Genomic DNA, 17,677 nt, shown 5'->3' with positions numbered 1-17,677 from the left:
AGATAATAGACATATCCAACACTTTGCACAGTTTTCTTGTGTCCCTTTGTGTTTTTGGTTTTTGTTTGTTTTATGTGTGTGGCAAAAATACTTAACACGAGATCTACTCTGTTAACAGTCTGAAGTGAACAATACTGTGTTGTCAACTTCAGGCACTGTGTTGTACGGCTGATCTCCAGGATGTATTCATCTTGCATAATGTGCATTTATGCATGCCCGTTAACAACAACTCCCCATTTCCCCCACTCTCCAGCCTCTGGCAACCACCACTGTATCCTCTGCTTCTATGAACGTGACAATTTTAGATCCCTCATATTAGTGGAATCATGCAGTATTTGTCCTTCTGTGTCTGGTTTATTTCACTTAGCATGAATGTCCTCCAGGTTCATCCATGTTGTTGCAAATGACAGGAATTTCTTTCATTTTGAGGCTAACAGGTGTATTCCATCAGGTGTGTGTGTGTGTGTGTGTGTGTGTGTGTGTGTGTGTGTGTAATTTTCTCTATCCAATCATCTGTCAATGGCAACATAAGCTATCGTGAATAATGCTGCAATGAACAGGGTGGGGATATATACCAAATGTATATCTTGGTATTGCTGAATCATGTGGTAGTTCTATTTTTAACTTTTTGAGGAATCTCCATACTGTTTCCCACACCTGCTAAACATTCACATTTCCGTTAACAGTGAGTTCCAATTTCTTCATGTTTGTCTCTATGTATATATATTATCTGTTTGTTTGTTTACTTATGATAATAGACATCCTAATAGGTGTGAGGTAATACATCGCTGTAGTTTTAATTTGTATTTTCCTGATGATTAGTTAGGTTGAGCATCTTTGCATATACCTATTGCCCATTTGTATGTTTTGTTTCGAGATATGTCCATTCAAGTCCTTTGCCCATTGTTTAATTGGGTTATTTATTTACTGCTGAATTATAGAAGTTCCATATATATTTTGGATTTTAACCGCTGTATGCTTATTAACTGTGTGTGCTTATCAGATAATGGTTTGCAAATATTTTCTCCCATTTTCTAGGTTGCCTTTTCATTCTGTTGACTGTTTTTTTGTTGTGTTGTGTTGTGTTGTGTTTTTTTGTTTTTGTTCCTACGCAGAAGCTTTCAGTTTGATGTATCACCTGCCTATCTTTGCTTTTGTTTCCTGTGCTTTTGATGTCATATCAAAGAAATCATTGCAAAGAACAAAATCAAAAAGATTTTCCCATCCGTTTACTTCTAGGAGTTTTACAATTTCAGGCTTTACGTCCATTTTAAGTGGACAGTGTGTATAGATGACCACAGGAGTCCAATTTCATTTTTTTTTGCGTGTAGTTACTCAGTTTTCCAACACCATTTGTTAAAAACACTTTTTTTCGTACTCTTGGCATTTTTGTCCAAGATCAGTTGACCATATGTGTGTGGGTTTATTTCTGGGTGCTCTGTTCTGTTCCATTGGTCTATATGTCTGTCTAACAGATATTTGATTTAGCATTTGAATTGAAATTAAACTGTGAAAGACTTAGTGAGAGGTGATTGCCTTAGGCAAGCCAGGGCAAGTTTCACCAAAGGAAGCTGGGACTCCTGAAGTCAGAAGCTTACAGAAGAATACAGGGAAGGAAGAGAGCATGTGATCTAAGTCTCTGACCTCAGGTATTTAGGACAAGGCACATAATAAGCAAGCCACTTCTGTACACAGTGCTGCTAATGTGCATTCAAATCTCCTGAGAGGTCTCAAAATGCAGATTTTGATTCAGGTGGAGGGAAAGGAACATACTGAGATGTGGGAAATCAAATAGCTATGTCCTGGGTTAGGAGATTATAGGGAACACATTGCAAAGCAGAAAACTACTTTCTAGCCTTGCTGAAAACAGTGGCCATGCTTCGCTTATTTAGTTAATGATTATCCAGGGGGGGCACTCACTTTGCTTATCTAATTAATGTACATCTAGGGGTTAGGTCTTGCCTATACTCATAAATTCCTTAGGCAATGTTTCTTTTTTAATTTCTTTTTTAATGTTTATTTTTGAGAGAATGACAGAGAGACAGAGTGCGAGTGGGGGAGAGGCAGAGAGAGAGAGACATACACACACACACACACAGAATCCAAAGCTAGCTCCAGGCTCTGAGCTGTCGCCACAGAGCCCGATGCAGGGGTCGAACTCACAGACCGCGAGATCGTGACGTAAGCCAAAGTCGGATGCTTAACTGACTGAGCCACCCAAGCACGCCAGGCCATGTTTTATCACATGGAATATATTACCCTGTCTTAACTTGTTTTCCCCTCACGTTTTCTATACGTGCTCACTGGCATATAGCCCACCGACTATATGTGGTGGGCTATATAAACAATATAAATATTGTTTATTGTTTCCCTAGATGTATGTTCAATGAATATGAGAGCTTGAGAGCAGCTTGGGAGACTTCTCTTAGCCTCCCTCTCATTTCTCGTGACTTGTATAGACTCTTGAGTATCCTTTATGCCGTCCTCGGCTTTGCTGGACAAAGCCAAAAGCTGAACTCACACTGAGATTCTGCATTTTGAATAGATTCTTAGGGATGAAGATACTGTTGACCTAAGGAATATAATTTGAGTAGCAAGACTCTAGTCTATTCATGTTTATCTATGACAGCCTTATCCTCTATCCACAAGAGTTACCGTTTTATAAGACAATATTGTTAAGCAAATATGGTACTGCCTATTTTACTTGTCTGTTACTTTATTTTCTAAATACGAATAGTAGCTAACATTTCTTGAGGACTTACTGTATACAAGTGCCTTATAATTAAGAACGTATGTGAACGTCACATTTATTAAGTCATTACAACATCTCTATGAGGTAAGTGCTATCATTATCCCTAGTATGTGTGTGGAAATTGAGACACTGGGGTTAAGAAACATCACCAAGCCAAGTGGGCAATGTAGGGTCTGGACTGACACCAAAATGTGGATGCCTGAACCTATGCTCATAAAATTTACTCTTTGTTAAAATTACCTAAGAAAGAAAACCCAGAAATGAACCCACAACTATACGGTCAATTAGTTTTCCACAAAGCAGGAAGGAATATCCAATGGAAAAAAGATAGTCTCTTCAACAAATGGTGTTGGGAAAACCAGACAGCAACATGGAGAAGAATGAAACTGGGCTGCTTTCTTACACCATAGACAAAAATAAATTTAAAATGGATGAAAGACCTAAATGTGATACAGGAAACCATTAAAATCCTAGAGAAGAACACAGGCAGTAACTTCTTTGACATGGGCCGTACCAACTTCTTACTAGATATGTCTCCTGAGGCAAGGGAAACAAAAGCAAAAACAAAGTATTGGGACTTCATCAAGGTAAAAACCTTCTGTACAGCAAAAGAAACAATCAACAAAACTAAAAGGCAACCAATGGAATGGGAGAAGGTATTTGCAAATGGCATATCTGAAAAGGGTTAGTATCCAAAATTTATAAAGAACTTAGAAAGCTCAACATCCAAAAAAATGAATAATCCAGTTATAAAATGGGCAGAAGCCATGAAGAGATATTTCTGTAAAGAAGACGTACAGATGGCTGACAGTCACATGAAAAGATGTTCAACATCACTCATCAACAGGGAAATACAGACCAAAAACTACAATGAATTATCATCTCACACGAATCAGAATGGCTAAAATTAACAACACAGGAAACAACAGATGTTGTTGGGGATGCGGAGAAAGATGAACCCTCTTACAGTGTTGGGGGAAGGCAAACTGAGGCAGCCAACTGTGGAAAACAGTATGGAGGTTCCTCAAAACATGAAAAGTAGAATACCCTGTGGTCCAGCAATTGCACTACTGAGTATTTACCCAGAAGATTAAAAAAAATACTAATTCAAAGGAGTATACGCAGCCTGATGTTTATAGCAGCATTACCTACAATAGGCAAATTATGGAAGGAGCCCAAGTGTCTGTCCATTGACGGATGAATGGAAAAAGATGTGGTATACATATACAATGGAATACTACTCAGCCATAAAAAACAATGAAATCTTGTCATTTGCCATGGCATAGATGGGGCTAGACTATAATATTAAGCAAAATAAGTCAGAGAAAGACAAATATCATGATTTCACTCATATGTAGAATTTAAGAAGCAAAATGAACAAACATAGTTGGGAAGAAAAGGAGAGGCAAACCCAGAAACACTCTTAACTCTAGAGAACTGATGGTTACCAGAAGGGAGGTGGGTGGGGGGATGGGTGAATGAGGTGATGAATAGGTGATGGGGGTTAAGGGGTACACATGTCGTGATGAGCACCGGGTGTTGTATGAAAGTGTTGAATCACTAAATTGTACACCTGAAACTAATATTACACTGCACGTTCACTAACTGGAATTTGAATAAAAATTTTTAAAAAAGGGACACCTGGGTGGCTCAGTCAAGTGTCTTGATTTCGGTTCAGGTCACAACCTCACAGTTTGTGCGATCAAGCCCTTGTATTGAGGTTGCTTGCGATTCTCTCTTTTCCTCTCTTTCCCTCTCTCTCTGCCCCTCCTATGCTTGCATGGGTGTGTTTTCTTTCTCTCTCTAAATAAATAAACTTAAAAAATTAAAATTTAAAACTACCTACCTAAGTGATGATAGATTCGAATACATTAATTTCGTACTTTTGAGTAAATTTTGCATAGTTTATTTGTAGGTCTTAATGGTCTCATTTTTCTGAATGTCATTACCTTTTTACCCTGTCTAGTTTAAAAGTATTATTTACCATTATCTCCTTGTTATTTAAAACATATATAAATGTGTATTTATTTTAGATAATTTTAAAAATTCAAGTCAAGGGCTAAAGAAGCCCTAAATAAAAAGAGTAGGAAGGTGAGTCCCCTAAATTGAGTCAACTTGGTGACAACTCAGCTCTGAGCCACATACTCCTTTAACATACATAAAATCCATTTTGATTTGGCAACATAACTATACAGATGGCGTCTTTTATATTGTATATGTTAATTCTACCACTTACATTGGTGTGGGTGTATGGTAATAATTTTTTTAATAAAATGACTTTACTTTCACATTTTAGGAGTAGTACGTTGTTTCTTTTTATAAGTAAAAATTACTAGGTTGAAAAGAAGGTCTACAAATATCCTGTAATATCATAGTTCAAAACCATGACCAATAAATAACATTTTGGCTTATATCATTTTAGCATTAATCATGAAATATATGTATATGCATATATAGTCACAAGAATTTGAAACCAGAATGAATTGCTTTAAATCCCAATTCTGCCATATCATCTCTCTGTAACATTGAATAATTTATAAGTTGCTTAACCTCTTTGAAACTAAGTGTCCTCATCCAACAAAGGGGAAAGAAGCAGTACCTACATCAAATGTTTATGAGAATGAAAGAAGTTAATATATGTAAATATCTTAGAAATGTGCTTGCCACATTGTGAATACCTAATAATATTAGCCATCATCATCATCATATTTTTCATAAAATTTCATGTTTTTATATTTATCAGTAATTTTCCTTGAGGTTACAAACCTTTAAATGTCTTTTACACATTAAAATAATAGTTCAGGGGGCCTGGGTGGCTCAGTCTGTTAAGCGTCCAACTTCATCTCAGGTCATGATCTCAAGGCTTGTGAGTTTGAGCCCCACGTCAGGCTCTGTGCTGACAGCTCAGAGCTTGGAGCCTGTTCAGATTCTTTCTCTCTCTGTCTCTGTCTCTCTCTCTGCCCCACCCCCACTCATGCTCTGTCTCTCTCTCTCTCAAAAATAAATAAGCATGAAAAAAAATTTTTTAAATAAAGTAATAGTTCAATTATATAACAATCGAGCTGATAGATTATTTTCCCCATGTTTGAGGTCATTTGTTTCAGAGCAAATATTAGAACTGTTTACAAATAGTTGGACTTTATATATTACAACTTTTATTTTTATTTTGTTTTACCATTTACTGGTAGCATTTGTATCTGATTGATTTTTGTGACCAACATGAATCCTTTTCAATAAGTTCCACTATTGTTGGTTCATTTGTTTTTTAATTTATTTATACATGAGTTTTCTTTGTGCAAAATTTGAACTCATAAAGCTCTGTTGAGGGCTACTATCTGCTGTCAGGGTACTCAGATTAGTCTCTCAGCCCTTCTGACTTCCACCCTGACCCTTTATGAATTTTCCCTGTTTTCGACAGCTGCTGGATGAGCAAAACCCCTGCATAAATGTCCAGGGATTGGTCTAGTGTGGTTCTGCTGGACTGAAATGACATCGTCCTTCACTGACACCTGATTCGTCTTTTGACACTGGAGAGAAGGTGCTGGGAATGAAAACCCACAGTTCCCAGGTTGCTAGGACATCAGGACTCTGCCCATCTTCTCCCATTCGAGTGCTCTGGCTTGGAGAGTGGAGCTCTCCAGCTACCCCACAGCAGCCACAGCTCAACAGAGGACCCACAGCTCTTTTCCTCACAGACCTTGCAGTGCTATGAACCGCAGCAGGGAGCATGGAGGATTGGAGGTTGCTCTGTGAGTGGGCAGGCCTGTGAGTGAGGCTCTAACTCCAGATTCATTAATGTGATGGTTGATACGAAATCCTCACAGATTCTGGCAATGCACGAACTGTCAATCTCAGTCTTTAGAAATAGAATGTGTCTTCCTCAGTGTTCATAGACGTTATTTTGGAAATTTCTCACGAGATTTCAGTTTAATCTAGGCACAACTGGCTTTCTTACTCAAATCCTAAGGTATTGTAGTCTTAGGAAAAACGTTTCTAAGAATTCTTCAATGCTCTTAATCTTTTGTGCGTTTGATACTTCTTTTGATACCTTAGAGACCATTCTATGTTTTATTTTATTCTTTTGTACCTTGAAGGGCATTTTAATTGGAAATTGCGAAATCACAAATCAGATGTCAGTTTATTCCAAACCTCGATTCAGTGTCTAGTAAGGACCCATGCAGTAAGAGATTAAACCTGGTAGTTTTAATCCCAGTACGCTTCAGCTGCTTTCCAGGTGAAGATCATGAAGTGACACTTTTAATTTTTTATTAGCGCTTCAGAAACTCCTTCACGTGCATTATCTTATTTGCTCCTTGCAGCCGCCATGTAAGATAGGCAGGGCAGGACATATAATTCCCACTGACACATGAGGAAATTGGGGATCAGGGAGGTTAAGTGTCTCATCACCGGCATGTTACTTCTTTGGTGAAAGGCATCAGTTTTGTAGAAAGCAGCATGGAATGGGAGAAAAGACACCAGCTTAGGAAACAGTGTCTTAGAATCCTGTCTTTTCCCATCTTCTGCACTGTCTTGATTGTGCCATTTAAATTCCCTGAATTCTGTGTCTTGAAATGAGACATCTAAAATGGAACACACTCAATAACAATAACACCCTACATACAAACCCAGAGGAATAATTTGAAGTTTGAAATAATGGCTATGATGAACAGAGAGTAGGGAACATAGGCAGGGGTTGGAGCAGGCCAACAGGCAGGGAAAAGCGACAAGATGGGAGAAAGATGCTAAAGAGGGAGTGGAAAGGCGACTTTCAGTATTATTATTTGTATTTATTTTCTTTGTTAGAACTCTTCTTTGGATGGAGAAATCATCACAGAGCTACAGCATTCTTACTGGGGAGGAATGTGCAGACATCATTGTCCTTGGACACTATTACAATAGAATTCCCATACCACCTGCCGCTTCTTGAAAACAATAGCATGGACAGGTGCCATTTGGGGAGACACACTTTAGAAACAGCCTGAGATGTGTGGCCCCTAGGCTTGAGTCATGTGTCTGTGGATTGTTGTGTACAAGGGTGTGATGAATAAGGCTTTGGCTGGACTAGAGGGTATCTGGGAAGAATCTGACTGCCTGCTTATGTAATTTAGACTCTACCGACAAATGAGAGACATTGAAAAGTTTTAAGGAAAGTCATGCTGTCCAGTCATTGGATGCATTCACTGGTTTCCAACTGGATTTAACAAATTAAGTGACTTTTTGTAATTCCAAATTATTTATACTATATGGTTTGATATAATTATAATTATGCACGTATTCCTTAATTTATTAGATGCTTTTTCAATAAACATGTAGACATTACACCATGTATAGATAGGCTAATGCCTTGTAGCAATAGCTCATGAAGCTATTCAGTCTCTACATTTTCTACATGTTATGGAGAATAGCACTGGACCTGGAATGAATAGTAGCGTATCAGTACCTATTTCAGAGTCTAATTTTGCTGATAATTTAGTTCTGGCATCAGTAATGTTATCTCTTCAAGTTCTCATACTGTCGATATAATTAGTATGTAGCTTATAAAGTTTTTTTTATTGAATTTCTTTCTATAATGCTCTAAGATGGGTCCCCCAGGGCCAATCTTTATCGCTGTCCAATGCCAAGAGTATATTCTTATCTTTGCAAACTTATTTCCCAATGCCCAAACACCCATTCTTTTCAAATTTATGAGTCCCTTTTTCTCATCCTCTTACTCCCTGAGAGAGTAAGGAAAATAAGGATGATCAAATTAATGTATAACAGAAAGATGTGTCACTCTCACGTAAAAGCACATTTGATGTCTTTACAGTTAGTTGTCATTTTAGAAGCTTGTGAAAATTGCTTTCATTCTCTACCCTCAAATCACAGATAATAAAATGCAAGGATGCGTCACAACAAACATTTAAATGATGTGCCAATCCTGACCATTCCGACCATGCTGGGAATAGGTATGTGCCCGTGCTGAGGAATATGAGAAAATATGCTGTCGCTGCCAATTTAAAAATGAAACAAGGCTCTCATGAAAAAGAATAAGGCACTCCTGTATTAGTGTACAAACTATTTTAGACACATCCGCCTCATCCATAACTGTCATTAAAACAATACTTACACAAAATTGATGCTTTAAGAAAAACCTGCATAAGGTAGAGGTGGAAATGAGCTCAGCGCATCTAACATTTTCTGTATACTTTCAGAAATTTGAAACCCAAGTCGAATACAGAAGAGTTTGACTATCTTTATGATTCCCCAAAGAGCTCCTTCAGGCTTAGACAAAGAACTCAGGCATTTGCATAAAGAACCCAATCAATGCTTCTTCATCCTTTTCTTTCTTGGCTTTCTTTTCTTCCTCCTTTCTTCTCTCTTTATTTACATGCAAGCATTGCATTTTTACTCCAGGTAAGAGTCTACACTACTGTTAGGAATGCAAAGATACAATCCATGTACCACTAGCATCGACCCAAAGACCTATGATTCACATTTTCAAGCCTTTGAATGTGAGATGCAGGTGAAATGAAATCTCACAGCCAAAGAATTCCTAACTATGCATGATGTAGAAATACACACGATGTTGTGCTTTAGGGGCTCATTGCTTATAGAATAGTTTTCTTTGCATAATTGTCATCATAAAAATTTTAGTAGTTTAAGGTTTTAATGTATTATGCATCTTGGTATGTGAAGATTTAATTGTTGTTTGGCTTAATTTTTAATTGAAGATACTGACCGTTTGACGTAGTTAGTAACAATGGCATGTGGTTTCAAAGACTTACAAATAATCTTAGAGTGATTGTTACAGTCCTTCCAAAATCTTTGACCTCGGTCAAGCTGAGTCAGTTTGTAGTTGGAGTATCTTGATTTTTGTTTTTTGAAAGACAGTAAACTGTGTTGACATATTTTAAAACATCTGAGTCACCTTTTTTAAATGAACAGATTTTATTTTTTAGAAAAGTTTTGGGTTTTCAGGAAACTGAGCAGACGGTACAGAGAGCTAAGATATACTTTCTCATGCCCCCATTTAGTTTTCCCTATTATTCACATGTCTCAGTAGTGTAATATTTGTAACAATTGGTGAACTCCTATCAATACATTATTATTAACTAATGCCTATAGTGTACATTACCAACTACTCTTTGTGTTCTACAGTTTTATGTGTTTTGACAAATGCACAATGTCATTTAACCACCATTACCCAATATGTTTCATATCATACACAATAGTTTCCCTGCACTAAGATTCCCAGGCACTCCCCCCATCCATCTCTCATGGGAACCACTGAACTTTTACTTTCTCCATTGTTTTGTCTTTCCAGGACATCATTTATTTGGAATCACATGGTATGTAGCTTTTTCTTTCACTTAGCAATATACATGTAAAGTTCCTTTACACCTTCCAAGGCTTGATTACTAATTTCTTTCCATTGCTGAGTTATATTCCATTGCACAGATGGACCACAGTTATTTATCCATTCACTTTTTGAAGGATACCTTGGTCACATCCAGTTTTTGGTGATTATGGATAAATGTGCACATTTATGTACTTATTTTCGAGTGGAAGATTTTTCAACTCACTTGGGTAAATACTTGGGGATGTAATTGCTGAATCATACGGTAACACTATGTTTAGCTATGGAAGAAACGGTCAAACTGTCTTCCAAAAGGGCTGTACAAGTTTGAATTCCCACCAGCAACGAATGAGGGTATCTGTTACTCCACATTCTCACTGGCATCAGTGGTGTCAATGTTTTGAATTTTAGCTATTCTGATAGGTGGGTAGCGGTATTTTATTGTTTCAGCTTGGAATTCATCTTTTCATATACTTAGTAACCATTAGTATTTTTTTCACTGGTGATGTGCCTGCTCAGATCACTTGCCCATATTTAAAATGATATGTTTTCATTCTTATGAAAATTCAAGAGTTCTTTGTATGTTTTGGACACAACTTCTTTGTCAGATATGCATTTTACAAATGTTTTCTGTTCTGTTCTCTGGCTTGTATTTATATTCTTTTGTAACTATCGTTCACAGAACAGTTTTTAATTTTCGTAAACTTTAAGTTTTCAATTTTTTCTTTCATGGAGTATGTTTCTGGTGTTGTATCTAAAATTCTTCACCAAATATATGGTTATCTAGGTGGTTTTCTACTTTTTTTTTTCTTCTGGGAGTTTCATAGTCTTGTGTTTTACATTTAGGTCTTATATATAGATGTATTAAAAACATTTTTTTTCAATGTTTATTTTTGAGAGACAGAGACAGAGTGTGAGTGGGGGAGGGCAGAGAGAGAGGGAGACACAGAATCTGAAGCAGCTCCAGGCTCTGAGCCATCAGCACAGAGCCTGACACGGGGTTCAAACTCACAGACAGTGAGATCATGACCAGAGCCGAAGTCGGACACTTAAATGACTGAGCCACCCAGACACCCCTGTAGATACATTTTGAGTAAATTTTTAGGAAAGGTATAAGATTAGCACCTATGTTCTTTTTTTTTTCTTTTTTTTTAAATTTTTTAACATTTATTTATTTATTTAAATTTTTTTTAATGTTTATTTATTTTTGAGACAGAGGGAGACAGAGCACGAGTGGGGGAGGAGCAGAGAGAGACAGAGGGAGACAGAGCACAAGTGGGGGAGGAGCAGAGAGAGACACAGAATCCAAAGCAGGCTTCAGGCTCTGAGCTGTCAGCACAGAGCTCGATGTGGTGCTCCAGCCCATGAACGGTGAGATCATGACCTGAGCCAAAGTCAGACGCTTTAACTGACTGAGCCACCTAGGTGCCCCTTCCAATTACGCTTTTATTTTATTTTTATTTTTTTGTTATTATTTTAAATTTTTTAACGTTTATTTATTTTTGAGAGAGAGAGAGAGAGAGCGCGCACAAGCAGGGAAGGGGCAGAGAGAGGAGACACAGAATCCGAAGCAGGCTCCAGGCTCTGAGATGTCAGCACAGAGCCCGATGTGGAGCTCGAACTCACGGACCGCAAGATCATGACCTGAGCTGAAGTCAGCCGCTCAACTGAGCCACCCAGGCACCCCTATGTTCTTTTTTTTTTTCTAAGTTGGTACCCAGTTGTTCCAGTACCATTTATTGAATAGACTATCTTTTCTTCATTGAATAGCCTTGTGAAAAATCATTGACCATATTTGTGTGGGTCTATTCCTGGGCTCTCAATTCTGCTCCATTGATCTATTTGTCTGTTTTGCCAATACCACACTGTCTTGATTATTGTAGCTTTATAATAAGTCTTGAGGTTAGGCAGGGTCCATCCTACAACTTTGTTCTTCTTCGGTATTGTGTTGACTTGAAGCATCCTTCTCATCACTGTGTTGTGCTTCCCTATGTGTTGATTAACTACTGTATAAAAATGAGCCTCACAGTAATGACACAGAAATGGAGATCTGGGCTATTCTATAGTGACCTTGTTATCAAAAGTAACAATAGAAGGAAATACTTATTTTTCGCCTACTATGTGCCAGGACCTGGGCAAATTACTTTGGAACTCTAAGAACAGGTTGAAGGGGACTGTCTATGAAGTGTTCATTGTCAGACAGGGGCTTAATAGTTTGGCAGTTTGGATATGTATAGGTTCTTGCACACTTTGGGAACTGTCATGAGTTCAGACTTTAAGCTAAGAGCAGTTTTTCTGAACAAAAGATTTCAAATTTTTATTATTTGTTCCAGCAAAAAAAAATGACAGAGGGTAGTGATATTTGAACTATGGTTGAGCAGATAATTCAAGTGAGACAAGAAATATCTTCACAACAAATTTAATAGTAAGGTTAAAAAAAAAGTCCTAAAAGCTTCTGGGGAAAAATCAGCTGACCAACCCCAAAATAAAATTCACTCTGGCTTCAGACATTTTCTCCATAACTCTAAATTCCAGCGATAACCTGGGAAATATATATGTGTATAGGGTATTGAGTTAATGGAAAGAGTATCTAATGTCTATATTCTTTCCATGTTTATATTTTCAAATATATTTGCATAGCTTTATTAAAAAATTTCTCTTATTTCAATTTCCTCTATATCACTTATTATATATTATTATATAATAATTATTATATATTATATATATAGTATATACTCTTCTGTCTAATAGCTGTGTCTGTAGCCAACTTTCCAGCTGGAGGGTTAATGTCTTCATATTTATGATGTTCTTAACTATTAAGGATATAAGCTACTTATCTGTTTCGTTTTTTGCCTGTTCAAGATGTTACCTTTCAAAATTGTCTTTCTTATAGAAATTTTATATTTCTCCATATTTTATTTGCTAATTTCCTTTATAATTGCTTATTTCTAATGTTTTCTGCTTAGAAGTTTTTCATGAATTTTTTCATCTGTCTTTTTTTTTCATTTAATTGTCTAATCCACCTAGAATATTCATGAATCAATGGTGAACACTGACTATGAAACCATTTATTCATCAAATCATAATTATTGACTAAATAATTCCACTTTCCCAGTTGCTTGTTCATATCATCTTTATCATGCAATTTTTTTATATACACTTGAGTATTTCTAGAACATTCATCGTGTTCTATTTATCTTCCTGTCCATTTTTTGGCCCAAACTACATTATTTTAATTATTGTATTTTCATTAGCTGGGAGGTTAACTCTTTATTCATTACTCTTAATTTTTTTCCCCCCTGGCTATCTTCCATCATTTCATTTTCAAGATCAAACTTAAAATAATTTGGCAAAATTCCAAAACAAAACAACATCTAGCTAGGATGTGTTTAGAAATGTGTGGATTTGGGAAGGATTGTCATCTTCATAAAGACTTTTTCTGTAATATGGTATGGTTTCCCACGATTAATTTTGTGCCCTCAATATTTTTGTTTTTTTCTTCATTTAGGTCTGACATCTTTCTTCACATTGCTATTCTTATTTAATTTGTGTGTTTGTTGCCAATGTGAATGCATTTATTTTTTCATTATGGTTTTCTGGGTGGCATGTAGAAAATGCTGTTTTGTATTTTAATATCTGTCTTTTGTCATTTTATAGTCAATTACTTGGCTTAAAATATGCCAGTTTTCCCTCTTGTGCTTTTAGGTAGATAATTATTCGCCTCCAAATTATGATGAGTCTAGTCTTCTTTTCAGTATTTGTTTCTTATTTTTGCATCTTACACTGGCTAGATGATCAAATCACCATTACCAAATCACAAATATCAAACAATGGTAACAGGGATCCTGGTTATGTTTCTTAGCTTAATGAACATGTTTATAGTATTTAAATTCTAATAGTATGTTCTGCTGTTAGCTTAAGATAGATTCTGTTCATTTTACTGAGAAAGTATCTCTCAAATCCAAGTTTGCAAAGAGGTTTTGAAAAGAATTTTGAACTTTATGAACTATCAATTTTCATCTATAGGGGTGATCATTTCTTAACTGTATTACAATCTTATGGTATGCTATGTCATCTTATATTAATACATTTCTCTGGGCTCACTGACTGGGGCTTCCCCACATCAAGGCTGCTTAGTGCCGCCACACTGCTGAGCATCCATCTTGCTTATAGTAAAAACCAGTGCCAAGCCGCTGGCACCATTGCCAGGAAGACCTGGTAGGTAGGAGGTTGATTACATTGGATTCTTTCCATCGTGGAGGGAATGATCATTTGTTATATCAGGAACATATAAGAATTCTGTACATGAATTTCTGTCTCCTAGGTAATGCTTTTGCCAGTGCTATCATCCTAACATTACCTCTGATCAAGGAATTATTCTACAGCAGAAATACACCAAAGGATGCATGTGCACAGAATCCACTGGTGTTACCCCATACCCCACCACCCAGTAGCAGCCGGCCCGAGAAAACAGAGACATGGCCCACTGAGACTCTGTTATGCCCCAGTTGGTATCAACATCCGGAAAGAGCATATATGATTTGAATCAGCATCTGATATGTGGTGCTGATTTTCCCAAGGCCAGCATGTAAGGGTCCAGAAAACAAGGCTGGAAGTGAGAGTGGCTCCTTATTTTGCTCTTTTGGAGATTTTGGTTCTCAAAGGACGTAGGCCTCCACCAGTATACCTGGGGACTTCATTGAATTGGCAGTTGAGATTGCTACTCGCCATTCCGAGCTTTTTATCCCACTGAACCTACTATAGATAATCAGACGTGTATTTTATAGTCTTTTGTAATTTTCAGTGTCTTGTCTTTTGTTTGGTCTTCAACATTTTATTTTCTTCCACTTTGTTCCCTACCACCCAGAATTTTGTCTATTTTATTGTTTATTCAAACAACTTTTCCTTATAGCTGCTCTTTAAGGTTTTTCTATTATATCATTTGTTATTTTTATATTTATCCTTATTATTTCTTCTTATCCTCTGGTTCATTTAAAGGACAATTTTTACCTTCTTGGGTTGAGAATGTAATTTATCCAGTTTTTTTCTTGTTTCGTAATAAAACATTTAAGAACATTCATTTTCCTCAAATTCAGATGTATGTTTATAAAACATTGATCATGTTGTTCCTGCTTTCTTTTATTTTTAGTGAGATTGAATATTTTCATATATATTGGCTATTTATATTTCTTTTCTTGAAAAACATTGATTATTTACCCCCCGCTTTTTAAAGCTGAGATGCTTTTCTTTTGCTTTCTGATTTACATAAGTTTGAAAAATAGGGAAGGATATTTTAGGCATATCATAATATTGAAGCACTTTTCCCTTAGTTCTTCTTTTGAGTTTGAATTTTTGCCTAAATGAAGTTTAAGTTTTATATTGCCATTTAATTTACTCTTTCCTAACTTTATTTTGCTTGATTTTTTTTTCCAAATAGTTAATCAATTATCTCACAATTGCTGACAGAATCATTTTTTCCCAGTGATTTAGAATGCTGTCTTTATCATATGCTATCTAATATACACATTAAATGTGTACAAATAGGTGTATATACAATTTTGATTGTCAAGGATGCTGTTGAATATTTCAAATTTTGTATAGCTTCTAGATATCTTTTAAAAAGGGTTGCAAACTCATCTGTAAGTTGAATGTAAACATTTTCCTTTATGGAGAACTAATTCTTCATGACACTATAACGTGGGTTGATTGAGGATTGACGTTTATGGTGGGAATATGGAAACTGACAGTGTGGCATTTTTACGCAATTACTCGTACTTTTAGGATGTTCTCAGACACTTTCTTCTACATGATGGTGGACCGTTGTGGTGTGCTGGACTTCAGAGATAACACTAAGTTCCAGAAGGTTGCATAATTTCCTGGTATCTCATCTTTAATCTCTCCCAGGGGGCAGTGGTAAATGGTTTATTAAAAGCAAAGGAATAAACTACCATAGAAGGCATGGCTTTCCTACAAAAATCAAGTGATGTTCATAGTGATTCTTCTGGCAAGATTTTTAGTAGACCCCATATATATTAACAAGATACTTTGAGCACAATTGGACGTGTAGAGCTGTAAGTATCAATGGGCAGAGCTATTTGCTTCATGGCCTGGACCATATAAGAAGCCTTCTTTTCCTCTGGTTTGCACTCAAACCTGGCAAACTTTCAGGTCACTCAATAAGTCAGAACAGCACAGCAGACACACATAGTGTGTGTGTATCCAAACTCCAAACAGGCCCATGAAATATGGGACTCCTTTTAGTATTAGGAAGGATAAGGTGTGACATATTTCTTCATTGTAGAAGAAATTTTCTGACATGCTTCAGACACCGGTTCAATTTTACTTATTTCTGCATTTTGTATAAACAGAAATCTTACCATAAGTATATCTTATGTCTTTAATCAATCAGGTATCCATTACAGATTTAAAATTCATCCGTAATGTTGTAAATAGCCCTAATTAAAGTATTTTCTTTGTTGTCCAGTATATTATTTTGTGAACATAGTACATATACATATATGTTACTATTAATGATTATTGGTGTTCTTTCCAACTATGGATCATTAAAATGCTTTTGAAAACATACTTCTATAATAAATATATGTGGGATAGTGGGTTTTATTGTCTTGCTCCTCAATTTTGAGTATAAAGGAAAAATATCCAATGTGCCATAACGCAGTATGGTATTTGCTGCAACAATTTTGAAAATACCCATTACCAGGGTAAACTTTTAAAACTTTTCAAGTTTTTAATCATGAACGGATGTTGATTTTCATCAGATGCCTTTCTTTCATCTCCTGGGATATGTGCATACTTTTTTATTTTGTCAATGTTGTCACAGGAACTGCTGTGGTCCCTATGGAATGGGGCTCAGCGCTTCCATATGTTTAAGCAAATTCCTTACCTGCCAATATCTACAGTTTTCTTAAAGACTGTCTTGGAAACTGCAAAAGGCTATTCTGCTCATGCCCAAGGCAGGCTTGTAGCGGCTGGAAAATTGAGCATCTCATTGTTGGTGTATCCAACTGGGCATTCCTGAAATAAACCATGTTTATTCTATGTGATATATTATACATTGATGATAAGGCGTCTTGGTAGCTCAGTTAAATGACTGACTTTGGCTCAGGTCATGATCTCACTGTTCTTGAGTTTAAGCCCCGTATCGGGCTCTGTGCTGACAGCTCAGAGCCTGGAGCCTGCTTCAGATTCTGTGTCTCCCTCTCTCTCTCTGTCCCTCCCCTGCACTCTGTGTCTCTCAAAAATAAATAAATATTAAAACAAACAAACTAAATATATATATATATATATATATATATGTATATATATGGATTTGTTTTGTTATTCTGTGGTTGATTTTTGTGCCTATATTCATGAGTTAGATTACCTGTAATTTTCCTTTTTTCCACCGTTACTGTGAGGTTTTTTAGCAAGGTAATGCTAGTCTCATAAGGGGAACCAGAGAACAAGCTACACTTTTCTATTCACTTGAGGTTTTTTGTGAAAAACTGGAATCATACTTCCTTGGATGTTTAAAGGCATACTTGAAGCTACCACAACCCTATGTTTCTTAGAGTTTATCTTTCATCCTG

The sequence above is a fragment of the Panthera pardus genome, unplaced genomic scaffold (genome assembly GCF_024362965.1).
Source record: "Panthera pardus isolate Hobbes unplaced genomic scaffold, ASM2436296v1 HiC_scaffold_8, whole genome shotgun sequence".
Classification (NCBI taxonomy): Eukaryota; Metazoa; Chordata; class Mammalia; order Carnivora; family Felidae; genus Panthera; species Panthera pardus.
The sequence above is the reverse complement of the archived record's forward strand: the minus strand, read 5'-3'. Positions refer to the sequence as shown.